Below are 17878 nucleotides of genomic sequence, written 5' to 3'. Positions count from 1 at the left end.
TTTCATACTGGACACGGCCCGAGTTACATCTTAAATCTGTTGTTTATCTTTGTTATTTATCATATCATCATTCATCACCCTTCATATTCACCATTCATCATCACATCATCATCTTCATGATCATCTGTTTTTTTTTTTTTATTATTAATAAACAGTTTTTATGATTGAAATAAAATCAAAGGACTACCAATTACACACAAGGAGATTTCTCAACTTTTAACTAAAAAAAAAGCAAAAATAGACAAGTGTTTTCTTTTCATTTTATTAAAAAAACCCGAATCTCTCCCATAGTAAGTGAAGTGCTGCAGTTAATAACAATGTGTGTCTAAGTTTCTATTATCCCATTTGTTTACCCAATAGTAATTATTTTTTAATTAACAAATACAAATTTTTAAGTTAGTTAATACAAAATCCTAAAATCAAATTTACAACTCGGTCTGTGATAAAATAATTGGAAAAAGTGCACTGTGATCATTTTCAAATCATCTGCTGCATTTTTTGTTTTGTTTTTGTTTTTTTTTTTTTATCTAGCAGATGTTTATTATAGATTTCGGATTCTGTCGCAGGATACTCAATAAAGACATCCTTACTTAAAGTAAGCTGACCAGTTTTTTAATTTATTTAATGTGAAATAAAAGAATATAATAAAACTAAAAAAAAATCAAAACAATATATTTTGAAGTAAAGTAACCAAATTTATACTTAAATAAGGTTTATTTTCCAGGGGGGAGGTATTTGGAGCAGTGGCGCTATAAATCGGAAGCTGGAGAAAACTTAAACCAAAATGTCCGCCATCTAGTTAGTTTAGGGTTGAGTCCAGTCGGACTGGATCAGTAAAAATAAATAAATAAAATAAAATTAGGTACCCGTGTTTTTTTTAAAAAATTGTTGTTTATTTTGTACATAACGGTAGTGATTTATTATAGAAAAATTATTGTGTTGTGTTTTGTTTATAAGGAAAAAATATATATATAAAAAATTAAACGGTAGTGTCTTAGTGGCCGGTATACCGGAACGTCGGGTACCAGGCGGCCGTGTGTGAGGTGTTCTGCTAACAATCCAATGGGAGCTCACTGATACGCCACCATATTATCTACCTTCTTATCAATTTTATTCAAATGTGAGTAATTGCTTCTTTTTACATATTCTATTTAAATTCTAATTTTTTAAATAAAGATAAAATTGATTCAATGAATTTTCGTAAGGACAACTTGACCTGGATTATACTGTAGTAATGGCGGACAAGTATTTACAATTAAAATATATTCTGATAAGAGTTTCAACAAAGTTTTTTAAACATTTTATCCATAATTTTTCCTATATTTTTATTTTATAAACTTAAACCTACAAAATTAATTAATTTTCTAAATAATGTTGTTTTTAGTAAAAACAAAATGAATTCATTTAAAGGGTGTTGTCCCGCAAGATAGCACTATATTGAGGTAGCCTACCCATTGCGCCCTACTCGTTCAGTCCCATATAAATGGGTACACACAGTCTTGCCACTTTTCTTGAAGAACTATTTGTTTTGATTGTACATTGTTTTCTAATAAAATAATTTTTAATTATATTGTCCGTCCATTAATACTCAAATATATTGTCATTTCGATTTGTACTGTAAAATAGTCCACACTACAAGAAATAAATTTAGGGTGTGTCCTTAAAAATCAAAATACATGTGACCAATACATTATTTATATGTATTTTTTGAACAAATCAGAAATACCATCATTAACTGTCATTAAAATCAAAATTCAATCAATTTTATCCAAAAAAAAATGGAATTATATCCCATTTATTTTTTTTATTTTTATAGAAACGGGCACACACCCATATTTGACCAATATTTTCAAAGACAATTTCTTTTAACATAGGTTTTTTATTTAAATTTTTTTATCTTTAGACATTATTCTGCTTTAATGTAACGAGATAATAAGAGTTTAAAGACAGACTATCGTGATTTTTCGCATCCTTAGAATTCTCTTAAAATCAATGGTTATTGGTTTAAAAATGAGTCCAATATGTTAGGTCAGTATAAAAATAATAAAACAGTTCCTATAAACCTGAAAGTTTTTAAAATCAAGGAACCATAGAAAAAATAAAATAATTTTTTTTTGTAAAATTATTAATTTTAAAATTATCCTCGTAAATTATAACACAAATTTGCTTCAAAATTCGAGCTTTTTTTAATTCCTAATTCTAATCAGGCGCTAAGATAGTCGAGCTTTTAGAGGTCTAGCCTGCAAAGCTAAGATATATTATGGGTTTAGTGGGTACTATTCACCCGGTCTAGGCCTTGGATTTTATTTAATGGTTTAATATATGAGAATTTAACATTATATATGTTTGCTAGTTCGCCTCCGTTTCGCGATACCTTTTATTTAGTAGTTGGACGTAAAGCCTGCCTTAAAAAATAGACACTTTAACTTTTAAATTCTTTTTTTATTCAAGAATAAAAATCTACCCAATCTTATAGAATTTTTAAGTGTTCAATGATTACTATAAAAAGTATAAGTGAAATTTACGATTGACCACTTTTAACCAAAACCTTAATTGTGGTTTCCTTTGTTGGCAAAATATTAAATTTGAACGTTTTGCGATTTTTGTTTTTGAAATTACGGTGGTTACACATACATATCTCCACATTACAGACATACAAACTCACAAACCAATTTCTTAAAACCACTTTTTTGGGGGGAGTTAGAAGATCTCAAAATAGATATTTCTTTTGAATATTCAAAATTGAAAGTCTGCTTTCTGTTAGCAAATTAGTTTGTTTTTTTTCTTTAATTTTTCGAGAATTTTAGTTCTGATTATTGTAGTTCAGCTTTGCAAATAGTATAATTATATTTAAATGTGTTTTTAATGAAAGCTTATAATCTTCTTCAAAAACCATATTAAACTGAATTCTCCAAAAACTGTTTCAAATAAAATCAGTAAACTTAAGTTTTAAAAAAAATAAAACTTGCGATCAAGTTCTATAAGTAAAATACTTTTAGTTGCGGATTTGGACGAAACCATAATCGAAATTTGAAGCTTTTTAGTTAGACCTCTTTATTAATAATCAAATTCCTAAACCAGAGAATGCCAATAACTAACTTCATGTAACCATCACATATCTACACAATTTGCACAAATCTTTATCATTAAGGTTAATTTTATTGATGGCAAAGAAACACTAATGGAGAGATTGAAGAAAGAAAATAAATATGTTCAGTCGATGGTATGAATGAGTTTTAACAGCATACACTTTTAATACTTTTATTCTGCATTAATAAATTAGAAAAAGCAAACAAACTTTTAAGAGAAAGGAACCGAAATCGTGCAGATTTTTAGGATCTTGAGTAATGAACGGAATTGTCCGATTTGTGGCACAAAGTAAAGACAAAACTCACAAAGTAAGAGACTATGTGCGTTTTTGTGCGCACCCTCCCTTACTTAAAAGTAAAATTGTAGTAAGCTTAAATTGGATATTTCACATTGTTGCCAACTGAGGTCGGCAGCAAAAAAAAAATGTTTGTTTTTTGATTTATTTTATATCTGACAACCAAAAAGTGTCATTTTTGATAGTTTTTTTTTCTCGAATTTTTGTTCAGAAATGGCTTTTTAACCCTTCTTTTAAAACTTAGTGCAAGAACTATGTTGTAGATTATCGTTTTAGGTCAGCGGTTCCCAACCTTTTTTGGCATTGTATTTCGTGAAATTTGTTATTCCGAGTGTGTTATTTTACCATTACTATCTTTATTTGTATAGAGATACAATGTATGTATCTATTACAAAGGAGTTCAAGTTCTTGTTTACTTTATAGACTGTAAGAAAGATCTTAGTTTTAAAACGTTTTTAAATAATTAAAAATTACGTACATATTTTTCTCTTCAATACTATTAATTAATTTACAAAGTTCTCCTTTAGGATTATTATATTTGTGCCCAAATCTTCTAAATTAATTTCTTTAAAGCATTCAACTACCTGTAAGTACCAATTAAATTTAATCAATCTCTTTAAGCAGATCTTTACATAGTTATCATTTAAGTTCTGTCACATGATACGAGGGTCGTTTGAAAAGTCCGTGCAAAAATAAAAACTACTTAATTTTTTGGGGTAAACCTTTTTTATTTTTCAACATAGTCTCCTTTTAGGCTTATACACTTCGTCCAACGCTGCTCTAGTTTGTTGAACCCTTCCGAATAATAGGATTTGTCCAAGTCTGAAAAATAGCCATTCGTTTCTGCAATCACCTCCTCGTTTGAATAAAATCTTTTTCCCGCCAGCCATTTCTTCATATTGGGGAACAAATAGTAGTCCGAGGGAGCCAAGTCTGGAGAATAGGGGGGATGTGAAACGAGTTGAAACCCTATTTCCATTAATTTTGCGACCACAACTGCTGAGGTGTGAGCTGGTGCGTTGTCGTGATGGAAAAGGACTTTTTTGTGGGCCAATCGTGGGCGTTTTTCTTGCAGCTCGGTTTTCAAACGGTCCAATAACGATGAATAATATGCACCTGTAATAGTTTTACCCTTTTCCAGATAGTCGATGAGGATTATTCCTTGCGAATCCCAAAAGACAGTCGCCATAATCTTTCCGGCCGAAGGAACGGTCTTCGCCTTTTTTGGCGCAGATTCCCCCTTGGTAACCCATTGTTTAGATTGTTCTTTGGTCTCAGGAGTGTAGTGATGTATCCATGTTTCATCCACAGTGACGAAACGACGCTTAAAGTCCTGCGGATTCTTCTGGAACAGCTGCAAACCGTCCTTGCAACACTTCACACGATTTCGTTGTTGGTCAAGCGTGAGCAATCGCGGCACCCATCTTGCGGATAGCTTTGTCATGTCCAAATGTTGATGCAAAATATTATGTACCCATTCATTCGAGATGCCCACAGCACCAGCAATCTCAGCCACCTTCACTCTTCTGTCATCCATCACCATATCATGGATTTTATCAATGATTTCTGGAGTAGTAACCTCAACAGGGCGTCCAGAACGTTCAGCGTCACTTGTGCCCATATGGCCACTCCGAAAATTTTGAAACCACTTATAAACTGTTCTAATCGAAGGTGCAGAGTTACCATAATGTTTATCAAGCTTCTCTTTAGTCTCCTGAGGCGTTTTGCCTTTCATAAAGTAGTGTTTAATCAACACACGAAATTCTTTTTCGTCCATTTTTTGAAAATCACTCGATTTACTCGATTCAAACGAATGCCAAACACAAAGAAATAGACCGATCTGGCTGAAACTTGGTGTGTGTTCTTCCAAGAGATGCTACTAACTAAACGTAACCTCGATACGCGCCAGTAGTGCTATCTCTCTGACTTTGCACGGACTTTTCAAACGACCCTCATAATTTTATTACATTTTCTTTGTTTTGTTGATAATGATGTAGCTTTTCCTAAATTTTCTTTATAGAAGGGATTTGAAATCCAATTATCATTTGTGTTTTCGGATTTTGGAAAATATACTCCATGAAAGACAATTTTCATCCTGTTAAATGTGCTGTTATATTTTCTCGTATAATTTGAGACAGACTGACCTTATTATTGTACATATTAACAACTTTACTGTATAATATTATTAATTAAAATAATTTTATGTAATATAGCAAAAAACGTTTCTATACTTCTATAATTTAATTTTTTTTTTAATTTTTATGTCCGCCATTATTGATTATTTTTCGCGTACCACCAACCAGCAACTCGCGTACCACAGGTTGGGAAACGCGGTTTTAGATAATAATTGTTGATCTATATCTTTTATTTAAAACGTTTTTCAAGGAAATTCGACTTAGCTCACTTCCCGAAAAGATGGAGTGGGTTAGGCTTTTCCACTAAAAACGTTTTTCACTTTTCCTTTATTGTACTGGCTTGCCATCCACAAGACGAGGCCCGTAAAGCTTTGTAAAATGTATTGTGTTGGGTTAGTGCAGGGGTCGGCAACCCGCGGCTCGCGAGCCGCATGCTGCTCTTTTATCCCAACTGTGTGGCTCTTGAAACGAATGAAATTCTATTTATTAGAGGTATTTTTTCAAAAATAATTTTAAATGTGATAGGTTCGAAATTGAATAGAATTAGGTACAATATCAAAATAAAGTACTTGATTTAAACTGTAAGACTGCCGCCTTTTCATTAGTTTAGTTATTATTTATTCGTTTATTTACTTTGCAATAAGTGAAAATAAATATATAAAACATTTAAATGTTATTGAATTTCATAAAATAATAATTTGTGAGTACAAATGATCTAAAGAGATTTTTACACTATCATCCTTGTGGCTCTTGGTAAGATTTATTAAAATTATTTAAGGAGAAATGGCTCTTTACTTAAAATAGGTTGCCGACCCCTGGGTTAGTGGGATCGATTCCCGCGGTCTAGAGGTCTTTAGATTTTTATTCAACGATCAAAATAAGAATGTTGTAGTAAAATATATGTTTGCAAGTCGCGTCACCAACTGAGGCACCTGATTGACAGTTAGATGGAGCCCGCCTGGAAGAATAATATTGTGTACATGCATGTAACTATCTCTCTCTCAGAAATCTCTCAGAAAATGTGTTCCGAAAATTTTCAAAAAGAAAATCATTTTAAAGTATATGCACGGTGTTCATTTTAAGACGGCTCAAATGCATTTCATGCTTAAACGGTTGATCTGAGCAAAATATGGTAGAGGAAAAATTTGTTGCACGTCACCTCTAGTTTCAGAATATGTGACTTTATTTTAGATTCCTGCCCGCATACGCGTCTGACTCGCGACCAAAAGTGAGGGTTTGCAGTTGACCCCCATTTTCATATACACAGTTTTAAAGAGTACAAAAAGTTATGAAAGAAACCGGAAACCGCAATTCGATATCTTTAAAATTAAAGGTGCTAGGCCATTTCAAATTCTGGTATTTATTAATCATATTTCAATTTTTTAACTTGTTATCAAAGAGAAAGAAGAGCACGCGATAGGTCATTTTTATGTATTTTTTCATCCCCTTTTTACTAAAAATATTGCCAAGGCAGTAAAGCTAGTATTTTTCTTAATATCGGGAAATAAGTCGCTTTCCGAATGATTTTTCTAAGAAAAATCAAATGTTAAGAGCTTCAGATGTTCTCAAGCATACACAAAATGGCTAAAAATTAATTTTACTTCTGTTACAAACAAGAAGGTTTAATAATTATTTGATAATTTTGGGAGAGTTGCGTTTAATTACCAAAAAAATTGGAAACCTCCTGCCACATATTTAAGTATCTATATCTTTAATGTATAAAGGATCAAACTTATTCCTTAATTTATCAAATAATGCAGTTTACTCAACTTTGAGAAGCATGTACTGTGCCTTCAAAGGTGCCTCCCCAGATACAGAGAGCAGTTGATAACCTCCTGGTTAACCTGTCTTGCGAGCCAGAGGAGGCACCTTTGAAGGCACAGTCCACGCTGCACAAGTTGAGTAAAGTGCATTATTTGATAAATTAACAAATTTTTCCTCTACCATATTTTGCTCAGAACAACCGTTTAAGCATGAAATGCATTTGAGCCGTCTTAAAATGAACACCCTCGTATATATCGACCACTTTAAAAAAATAAACTTTTTTTGGAACTCAAGGGACCGTATTTTTTTTTTAAATTAAACACCACAGCCTCCTTTAGAGTTAGTTTTAAATATATTTTGTTTTATTTTTAAAAAGTTTTCACGAGTTTTCAAATAAATAAATTAATTGAATGAATCCATTTTCTATTTTATGGATCTTAATTTTTATATTTAATTTTTCCATTTTTTAATACTTTTGATACTTTTCGGCTGGAGCAATTCAGTTTTATATTGCTCGCCACTTTATGACGGTTTGAGAATATTGGCATTTTGTAAGTATTCATAAAAATATTATAGGGCAACATTTATAACCTTCAATTTTTTGCCAACTGTTACTACTTTAATTACCCCATAAATGTTTAAATGCAGATATTTTTTTGTTTGTTTTGTTTTTTAAACTGCTGTAAAAAGAAAGGAACTGTTGCAATTGCACAATTTATGAAATGAAGTGAATAATTTGTGGTTGCAGTTTGAAAAAAAGAAGTTTTGAAAGTGAAAAGAACACAACTGAACAGACGCTATCGACTACTTAAAAGACTCTTAGACGATAGATCAAAACTCTCTCTGGACCACAAAAGACTGATTTAGACTTCTACTTTAAAACTGATCGGGGCGTACAGAGGCTGTGGGTTTCAACCAAACGCTCCAATCTCCTAAGGATTCAGTCCCTTCAATCTAAAATACTTCGAACTATTGTAAACGCTCCATTTTATGTCTCCAACCTGGACTAACATACGAGGGTCGTTTGAAAAGTCCGTGCAAAGTCAGAGAGATAGCACTACTGGCGCGTATCGAGGTTATGTTTAGTTAGTAGCATCTCTTGGAAGAACACACACCAAGTTTCTGCCAGATCGGTCCATTTCTATGTGTTTGGCATTCGTTTGAATCGAGGAAGTCGAGTGATTTTCAAAAAATGGACGAAAAAGAATTTTGTGTGTTGATTAAACACTACTTTATGAAGGGCAAAACGCCTCAGGAGACTAAAGAGAAGCTTGATAAACATTTATGGTGACTCTGCACCTTCGATTAGAACAGTTTATAAGTGGTTTCAAAATTTTCGGAGTGGCCATATGGGCACAAGTGACGCTGAACGTTCTGGACGCCCTGTTGAGGTTACTACTCCAGAAATCATTGATAAAATCCATGATATGGTGATGGATGACAGAAGAGTGAAGGTGCGTGAGATTGCTAGTGCTGTGGGCATCTCGAATGAACGGGTACATAATATTTTGCATCAACATTTGGACATGACAAAGCTATCCGCAAGATGGGTGCCGCGATTGTTCACGCTTGACCAAAAACGAAATCGTGTGAAGTGTTGCAAGGACGGTTTGCAGCTGTTCCAGAAGAATCCGCAGGACTTTAAGCGTCGTTTCGTCACTGTGGATGAAACATGGATACATCACTACACTCCTGAGACCAAAGAACAATCTAAACAATGGGTTACCAAGGGGGAATCTGCGCCAAAAAAGGCGAAGACCGTTCCTTCGGCCGGAAAGATTATGGCGACTGTCTTTTGGGATTCGCAAGGAATAATCCTCATTGACCATCTGGAAAAGGGTAAAACTATTACAGGTGCATATTATTCATCGTTATTGGACCGTTTGAAAACCGAGCTGCAAGAAAAACGCCCACGATTGGCCCACAAAAAAGTCCTTTTCCATCACGACAACGCACCAGCTCACACCTACCTCAGCAGTTGTGGTCGCAAAATTAATGGAAATAGGGTTCCAACTCGTTTCACATCCCCCCTATTCTCCAGACTTGGCTCCCTCGGACTACTATTTGTTTCCCAATGTGAAGAAATGGCTGGCGGGAAAAAGATTTTATTCAAACGAGGAGGTGATTGCAGAAACGAATGGCTATTTTTCAGACTTGGACAAATCCTATTATTCGGAAGGGATCAACAAACTAGAGCAGCGTTGGACGAAGTGTATAAGCCTAAAAGGAGACTATGTTGAAAAATAAAAAAGGTTTACCCCAAAAAATTAAGTAGTTTTTATTTTTGCACGGACTTTTCAAACGACCCTCGTATATACACTGACCTTAACATTCCTTTTATCACCGAAGTTGCTGAAAACAAGATACAGAAAAACTCCACTTCAACCTGCAATCTCATATAAATCCTCTGGCACAAAAATCTTTCTTCCAAGAACTCTTCCTGGTAACCCGGACAAGTCGCCTTAAGAGACAGTGTGATCTCCTTTCAAGTGAAGAGAGCAACTAACAGCTTAATGTTTTGGAGTGTTTCCATTGGGTAACTTCTCCACTCGTTACCTTTATCATTTGTTACTGTATTTTTTTCATTGTTACTTATAGCGATATTCAAAAATGTACTTGATGTTCATTTCAGCTAGCTCACATCAATACTCATTTGAAAGAACCTTCACAAATATTAGTTCATTTATGTTTTCAGTTTTTTTTAAAAAATGATTTCAAAATATTTCTCCAAAATTTGTTTATTTTCTAAGCAAACTTTGTTTTGCCAATTTATATTACAAAAAAAATTTACATTCATTCTGTTCCTTCTACAACTGCATTCAATTTTTGGATGCGTCTTTTCTTGGAGCTTACAAGTTGTTGGGCACTATGTTTGATGGGTTATTTGGATTTTGGACTAATTTTAATGTAATTGTGTTGTTGGACTTGGTTTAGTTCACGCTTGGTGTTCACGATAGTTTCAAAACTCTTTAGAGAGTCATCTTACCCTAAAACTGTTATGTCCTGATTAGAACTGATTAGATTATCCCTTCAACTAATCCATTTTTAATTCTTCTTTTTTTTCTAAACCTCTTCCTTGTTAGAGGACCTTGCTAATTCCTTCATTTTTCACTCACCCAGAATGGCTTAAGTCTAATTACTTTTCCTTAATTCTCTTCGTCTCATCTTTATCCTTCTCCACATGTAAACATCCATCCTCCGTGCTCTGTATTGATAATGCTTCGTATCGTTGCATTTATTCGATCTAGCCCATAATCGCAGTCTTTTTTTTTTTTTGAAAATTTCTCTTTCTGAACTTTAAAAACATTTTATTTCTCAAATATTAAGAAAAATAATAGATGTAGAGAAGAATTTAAGGTATTGCCGGATTACTAAGCCTTGCTTTGATCCTGGGCATCCTTTATTTCTTCAGAATATTCCCTTAGGCTGTATCCTCTTTCAGAACCCGCTTCTTTTTTTTTTTTTTTAATCTCCGGTCTCACATTGCTCATCCTCTTGACCTAAATAATTCTTCTGATCTGTTTGTAATCCTAAACATACCATATTTATGATTATTTTTTGCATTTAAACATTTTACAATTGCAAAAAATAAATTTTAATAATTAACAAGTCAAAGATTGTAAAAGAACCAAATTAAGATCGCAAAAGCGTGATTACTTTATTCTAAAGATCAGCAAGCTTCAGTATTATTTCAAATATGTAAAGCAAGCAAATTCTGGCAAAGCGATTTCCACGTTTACGGCGACTTAGATTGTGGAAATTTTTGATTAATTTTCTAGATTCACCAGTTTTCTAAATGAAAAATAGTCTCGAATTATGATTTTATTTAGGTTTTAGAAAAGCTGTAACTATTACTATGCATTCTAAATTTCAGAATAATTTAATGCATAAACTGCAGCTAGTGAAAATCGTGCTACTATTTATTTCTGTGTCTCTGGTTTTAATTTTTTGAGATCTTTATATTTCGACACATTAAATTGACCTTTAAAAGCTGTAAATTGTAATTGGAGCGGAATAGTTGCCAATCTAATATAGCTCGAACTTTTGTTTATAATTAAGTTGAGAAGAAAAATCTATATTTAATTAGATTTACTTATTTTGCACCTGTGCAAAATCTTATTTCTAACGTCATAAACCCACAGAAATGCCAGCATGCCATGTTTACTCTCCGGCGGTGCTCCTGTGGAACCCACACTCTTAGACTTAAAAGACAAGCAATGACAAAACGTGCGAAATTGCTTTACAGACTTCTTGAAGGACGCTCTAAATTACCCATTGAACTCAAACGCTTAATGTACAGTACTATCCTCAAACCTATGTGGACTTACGGACTAGTGCTGTGGGGTTCAGCCAAACCTACAAACATACGGACAGTACAAGACATTTCAGTCAAAACTAGTGCTGCACGAGACCGAGACGAGGCGAGACTTTATGCAGTCTCGATCTCGGTCTCGGTCTCGGTCGCTCAAGTCTCGGTCTCGTCGAGATATCTCGGTCTCGGTCTCGTTTTTTTTTGAATTTTTGTTTAAGTATTAAAAGCGGTTTGCTATTAATAATCTTTTCAAAAAATGTTATTATTTTCTAATAATTATTTTAATTTATATATTGGTAATGAAAATATGTGTAAAAGAAGACAACTACTTACACTTCAATGCATCATATATTACTATCACTGTTATATATCTTTATATAATTTCAAAAAGATGTTAAAAACGCGCCAAATGAAAGACCCAAATAACATATCTGCCTGCTATAACAAGTCGATTCGTGAAATAAAAAATACACCTCCCAACAAACTTCTCGCTCCATTAGTTATGGCTGTTGGTGAAGATAAAGAATCTGATGATTCACCTTTTGACGACGACGACGACTGCATCAATATTTTTGCACCATTTGCTCAAAAATCAGCAAATATCACCGAAGCATGGAAGACAGAAATAATTAATTACACCAAATTAGACCAAGCACCAGTAGACGTTGACATTTTAGAATGGTGGAAAACACTTGAGAATTCCTTCAAAAATTTGTCTAGAATGGCGAAAGATATTTTTAGTATCTGTGCAACTTCAGTGCCATCGGAAAGATTATTTTCGCAAGCTGCGATGATAATGACCAATAGAAGATCTTCTCTAACTTCTGACTCAGTAAAAGCTCTTTTATGTATCAATGCTTGGGCAAAGTGTATCTTAAAAACGAAAATTGGTGGCAATATTTTTTAGGTGCATAGATAGTCTTTTTTTTCAAATTCACTAATTCCGAAATTCTAAAATATAATTCAAATAATATCTAAGTTCAAAGTATTAGATTATTAATAGTGAAATTTATGAAATTGAATGAATGAATGATATGAATAGTGAAATTTAGTGAATTTATGTAAAAATTATGTAATTCGAAGGGGGCCGCCACGGTAGCCGAGCGGTGCGAGACCTGCGAAGCTAATGTGTATTGTGGTACTGGGTTCGATTCCCGGTCTTAGGCCTTGGAATTTATTTAATGGTTAATAAAAGAAATTTATAGTAAAGTATGTTTGCTAGTCGCCTCCGTCCGCGACACCTAATTGGTAGTTGGACGTTAAGCCCCGCCTGAAAAAATAGGCGATTACTTTACTTTGCTTACTTTACTTATGTAATTCGAAGTCAAATAGATGTAGTAATATTGAACATATATAATAAAATCGTATCTTTTAATAATTAATTCAATACCCGTAATGATTATTTATTAATAAAGAACACAATTTTATAATTTTGTAGCTAAAAATTAATATTTGAAAAATCGAGACATGATATATATCTCGTCGAGAAATCTCGGTCTCGGTCTCGGTTGCTCAAGTCTCGTCTCGGTTCTCGTGCAGCACTAGTCAAAACTCCGCCGACAGATAGGTGACGCTCCTTTCTACGGTGACTAACCTCACTCTTCACTACGACCTCAACATTCCCTTCATAGACGAACTCGCCAAATCTAAATATCAAAAATTCCATACTGCTCTCTCCACTTGCTCCAATCCTCTTGTACAGTCTCTCGCCTCCTCTGACATTCCTAACAATCCTACTCGCCGACTAAATCGCCGGTGGCTCCGCAGTCTGAAGGGCTAAAAATCATATCCTGCTGGGAAGTTTCTTTTCTCCTGCCTTTCACGCATCCATTTATCCTTCATTCTCCCTATTTACTTCTTGTATATTAAATTATAATAATGTACAGATTGTAAATAACAAAATAAATGAAAAATAATAATAATAATTCTGTCTGTATAATCAAATTTTAACACTCATTATCAAATCAAAATCTGTACAAATTTCGCTACATAAAATAAATGAAACTGTTCATTATATGCACCTTATTTTACACTGTTTTTCATACTTAACAGTCTCTCAGCTACAGAAACATGCAGCTACTTATTGCAGTGATAAAGTCAGTGCACTTGGAAGCTTTTAAAACTCCATCCTGACTTAATTGGCTTCATCCATCAGCTTTAAGTAGCTTTAAGACAAAAGATTAACAAGATGGATCCGTTATATTTTTTGTGTCTAGATCTGTCCATGAAATAAACCAACATCTTCGGGTCTGTATTGTTCGAGATCTTCTTATTTTTTAAACTATGCGTAATGAACCGATAATTCTTTACCAAGTCTCGAAGATCCACTCTTCCCTACTATTCATTTTATAGAATATTTTTTGTGGCTTCTCTTTTGATGATTACATCCAACGGCGCCAGATATGCATCATCTGAAAGCTCTTGTAATCAAATAAAGCCTAAGAGAATTACAGGGAGCGGAATTTGGAGTGGCCCACGTCAAATTTGTTGTAACAGAATCACCATCCTACCAATTTTTGTTGTAAAAGAATATCATTGCGTTCCAACTTAAGTTTATCAACACCTTTAAACATACCCACAAAGCTTATAAAAGAAACGTAATTTTATAATAGGAAATAGAAATGTCATGAGAATACGATGTAAAAGAAAATTGAAGGCTAAAGACAGAAACGGAATGAGAGTAACAAGTTGGTAGGTCGCGGAGATGGTGGTACGCTATTGTATCCAGTTGAGTGAAGTGTCGTTGCCGAGTACGCGGTTAACAATGGGGTCCCCGAGTAGATATGTCCCTCGCCTACCTGTCAAGATAGGCCTTACTCATATTCATTCACCATTCACCAAACTTAATACCCACACTAAATACTTGACATTATTCATACCTTCGCAAAGTATCAGTGCACAATACTCTGTTTTCAGCTGAAATAACAAGTTCACCTACCTCTTGATTTAAATTAGTTATTTGCTTATTGCTAGTTATAGCTCGAAGTTGAATCGAAATATGGTCTACCCTAAATTGAAAACTGATTTTTTCAATTTCTTTTACCCTATTAATATATGAATTATCGCGATTCCATTTTATTTTTCATTTGCTGATTCAATCAAGATAGTGCGACATTTTCTAAATATAGCTTTTAAAGTAATGGTTGATTTAGGTTTCAAGTTAAAAAAAAAATACAAAAATTCGACTTGAGTTTCTTTACAAAGAGATTAAAAAAAAAAAGTATTTCTGTAGTCGCTCTTACATTTTCAAAGATGATGATACTGCATCTTTATCAGGTACAACATGAAGGAATAGCCATCTAATGATGACTGTCCCCTATAATTTGACAACAGTCTATTGAGGAGTTGCTCCTGATCACTAGCGTTTCAGCCGACGTTTAGGGATTCCCTAGGAACAGGGGTCGGCAACCTGCGACTCGCGAGCCGCATGCGGCTCTTTTATCTAAAATTTGTGGCTCTTCAGCCTGTCCAAAATAAATTGTATATTTCAATTTTATTGAAACAAATGAAAATTTCATTTATTAAAGTAAAGATATTTTTCCAAAAAGAATTTTAAATGTGATAGGTTAGAAATTGAGTAAAATTATATTAAAATACAGTACGTAATATATAGGACTGCCGCCATTTTCTTTCTTACACAGGTTTAGCTATTATTTATTTGTTTATTTACTTTGCAGTGAAAATAAATATATAAAACATTTAAATGTTACTGAATATCATAAAATAATAATTTGTGAATACAAATGATCTACAGAGTTTTGTACACTATCATCCTTGCGGCTCTTGGTCTGATTTATTAAAATTATTTAAGGAGAAATGGCTCTCTACTTAAAATAGGTTGCCGACCTCTGCCCTAGGATGTTAAGGTAGTTTAGTTAGTGATAGTGAAGTGTTTATAATGGAAAAGGACTTGATTTAAGGAATATTCAGGATACTGTGGAAGGATAAATTTGATACATACCAGGGTGCGGTGATGATTTATTTCCGGATTGAGATTCTTTTGCAATAGAGGCGCTTGGTTGAGCTTCTCAGCTCAATTCCGTAAGTTCAGATAGGTCGTTTTAGGGTCTTGTATATTAGTGTATATTTTTATTGGCCCAGTAGTCTTAAGTCTTTAGTCCAGTAGTCTTTATATTGTCTGATTGTTTCTTGCCTTTTTAGTCTAGTTCTAGGATTCTACGTCAGTGTTTTGTCTATGTACTTCCCTAATTGAAGAGCTTGGTACAAAAAGGAATTATCTACAGCTTATTAAAATTTTTAGTAGGGACAAAAATCTAAATACACTTTAAGATGTATTCCTTATGTTGTGTCTGCTGTAAGGATTAGTTAATATATTGTGATGGGGTCATTTGGGGCTCAATTTGAATCTTTCTAGGGCATTTTTTAAGCTTGCTATAAGCAAAAGTTATTTTGCAGCTAACTCTTTTTTGGCACCAAAATCATAATTTTCAGTAAAACTTGAGTACATATTAAGTACTTTAGTCAACAGATTTCTTGTTTTTGAGCTTTTAAGTGGCATTTTGTGTCTTGTCGAAGCGACTGTTAGATATATTATTATGCCTATCAAAAAGAAAAATAATAATATCTACCTAATATAAACATTAAATAAACCTAATATAAAAATTTTTGTTTGATTGATTGCGTCATCTTTTCTGTTTGGAGCAAAAGATAGTTATCTGCAGTAGAAAACTCATTTTTGCTCCAAATCTAACCTAGGTTAGAGAATAAGTAATAATAAACGAGTCTGCATAAAGACTCGTTTATGCACCAAAAGATGTAGAATTGAACATACAATAGGGGGGCGCCACTAAACACATTTTCTGAAAAAATGTAGATAACTCCTTTTTGCACCAAGCTCTTTAATTATGTTGAATTGTTCTTGGAGTTAAAATCACATTGTAGCCATGCTGTTTTTCAAAACAGAGCTATTTTAAATTAACACATACTGTTGTAGATCCAATATTTAGGGTGAAAAAATGTTTTTCACAAGGAAAAACCTTGCTAACAATTTTAATTAATAATAAATTTACATGCATAATAGAACTATGCAGTATTTTCAATTAAAAGATTATCTTGATTTGGCGTTTGTAATGTTAATATATCTAAATTAGTGATTTAATTAGAAAAGCAATGTGACCGCGATGCTTGCTATATCTGACCACACTCATGTTACACAGAACAGACCGCAGATGTCTCATTTAATATCATAGATTGCACTAATTATGTTACTATTCTATTCAAATGATATTATAACTCATTATTCTAATTATTTTAAAGTTCATAATTACATTTCATTTTCAAATTTAATATTTTAACTCCAAATTTACGTCTTTTCAGTTCGATTCTATTTCTTTAGAAATAAGAAAATATATTTTTTCTGCAACCCATGTAGGAATGTTCTCATTACTCAATTAAAATCAGCTGTGTAATGTCCAACTTTACCTCACTAGTGGCGAAAAATACCCATTAGTGTCACTTTCCTTACTAGTGAGTGAAAAAACTTTATTGTGCTTCCTTGATATAAGAAGTTTTGTTATTAAATATTTTCTGTAAAACTTTAATAAGCTTATTTAAATTTATTTTTTCTAAATAATTAAAAAAATAAAATAAAAATTGAAAGGAATATAGAAATAAAAATAATACTTTAATAAATAATTAGATATTTTGAATTATAACAGTTAAAAAGGTTATAGTGTTACCTTATAGAAATTTAAAATGGATTCTAGTGATTCCTGTTTAGTTTTTTTTTTAGTTAATAACCCTAATGGTTGCAGAAAAAATATAATATTTAACTCGAGTGTAAAGTATTTTCCTCACACTCGGCAATTTGCACTTGCACTCGCCTCGCCTCGCCTTGCCTCGCTTCGCTCGCTCGTGCGTGCAAACCCTGCCTCGTGTGAGGAAAAGTACTACTTTCCGCACTTGTTAAATAAATAACTCTTTAACACATACTATTGACGGTTACAAAGTTTTTGAATGAAATAATAGTTTGGAATGTCATCAGAATAATGTTTTGGGCACTTTTATCACTATATCTTTTGTACTTAAACGAAGCGCTTAGAAAATCTTAACTTAAAACCAGAAACCTACTTATCGATCAAACGTGATTTACCAGCACTTTTCTTTTGAAACCCGAAAATTGTCTGACCTTGGCCTTGTTACGAATAACAGAAGACTGTCCATTTGAATATGGTTAGTTCACTTTTGTTCTATATTCTTCTTTTGCTTTGACAAGCGGCCTGTTGCCAAGAGTTGTAAAATTTTTTTTGACTTAATTTTTTA

The 17878-nt window shown here is 33.0% G+C and overlaps 1 protein-coding gene across 4 annotated transcripts in view; it reads left to right on the top strand.

Annotated features, from left to right (window-relative positions):
- Window positions 1–17878, top strand: part of rho-5 (rhomboid-5) — a 319932-nt gene continuing 302054 nt past the window's right edge. For 2 of the 4 annotated variants that reach the window (XM_074141084.1, XM_074141085.1), the window contains exons 1-2: window positions 2–595; window positions 725–1120. The gene's annotated coding sequence lies outside the window, so the exon portion shown is untranslated. Of the gene's footprint in view, window positions 596–724; window positions 1121–17878 lie in introns of all 4 variants that reach the window. The other 2 variants (XM_074141082.1, XM_074141083.1) reach the window with 2 other exon arrangements.

This window comes from Rhodnius prolixus, unplaced genomic scaffold, assembly GCF_049639745.1.
Source record: "Rhodnius prolixus isolate KJV_2025 unplaced genomic scaffold, Rpr scaffold_6, whole genome shotgun sequence".
Lineage (NCBI taxonomy): Eukaryota > Metazoa > Arthropoda > Insecta > Hemiptera > Reduviidae > Rhodnius > Rhodnius prolixus.
This window is presented reverse-complemented; position numbering and strand designations above follow the sequence as displayed.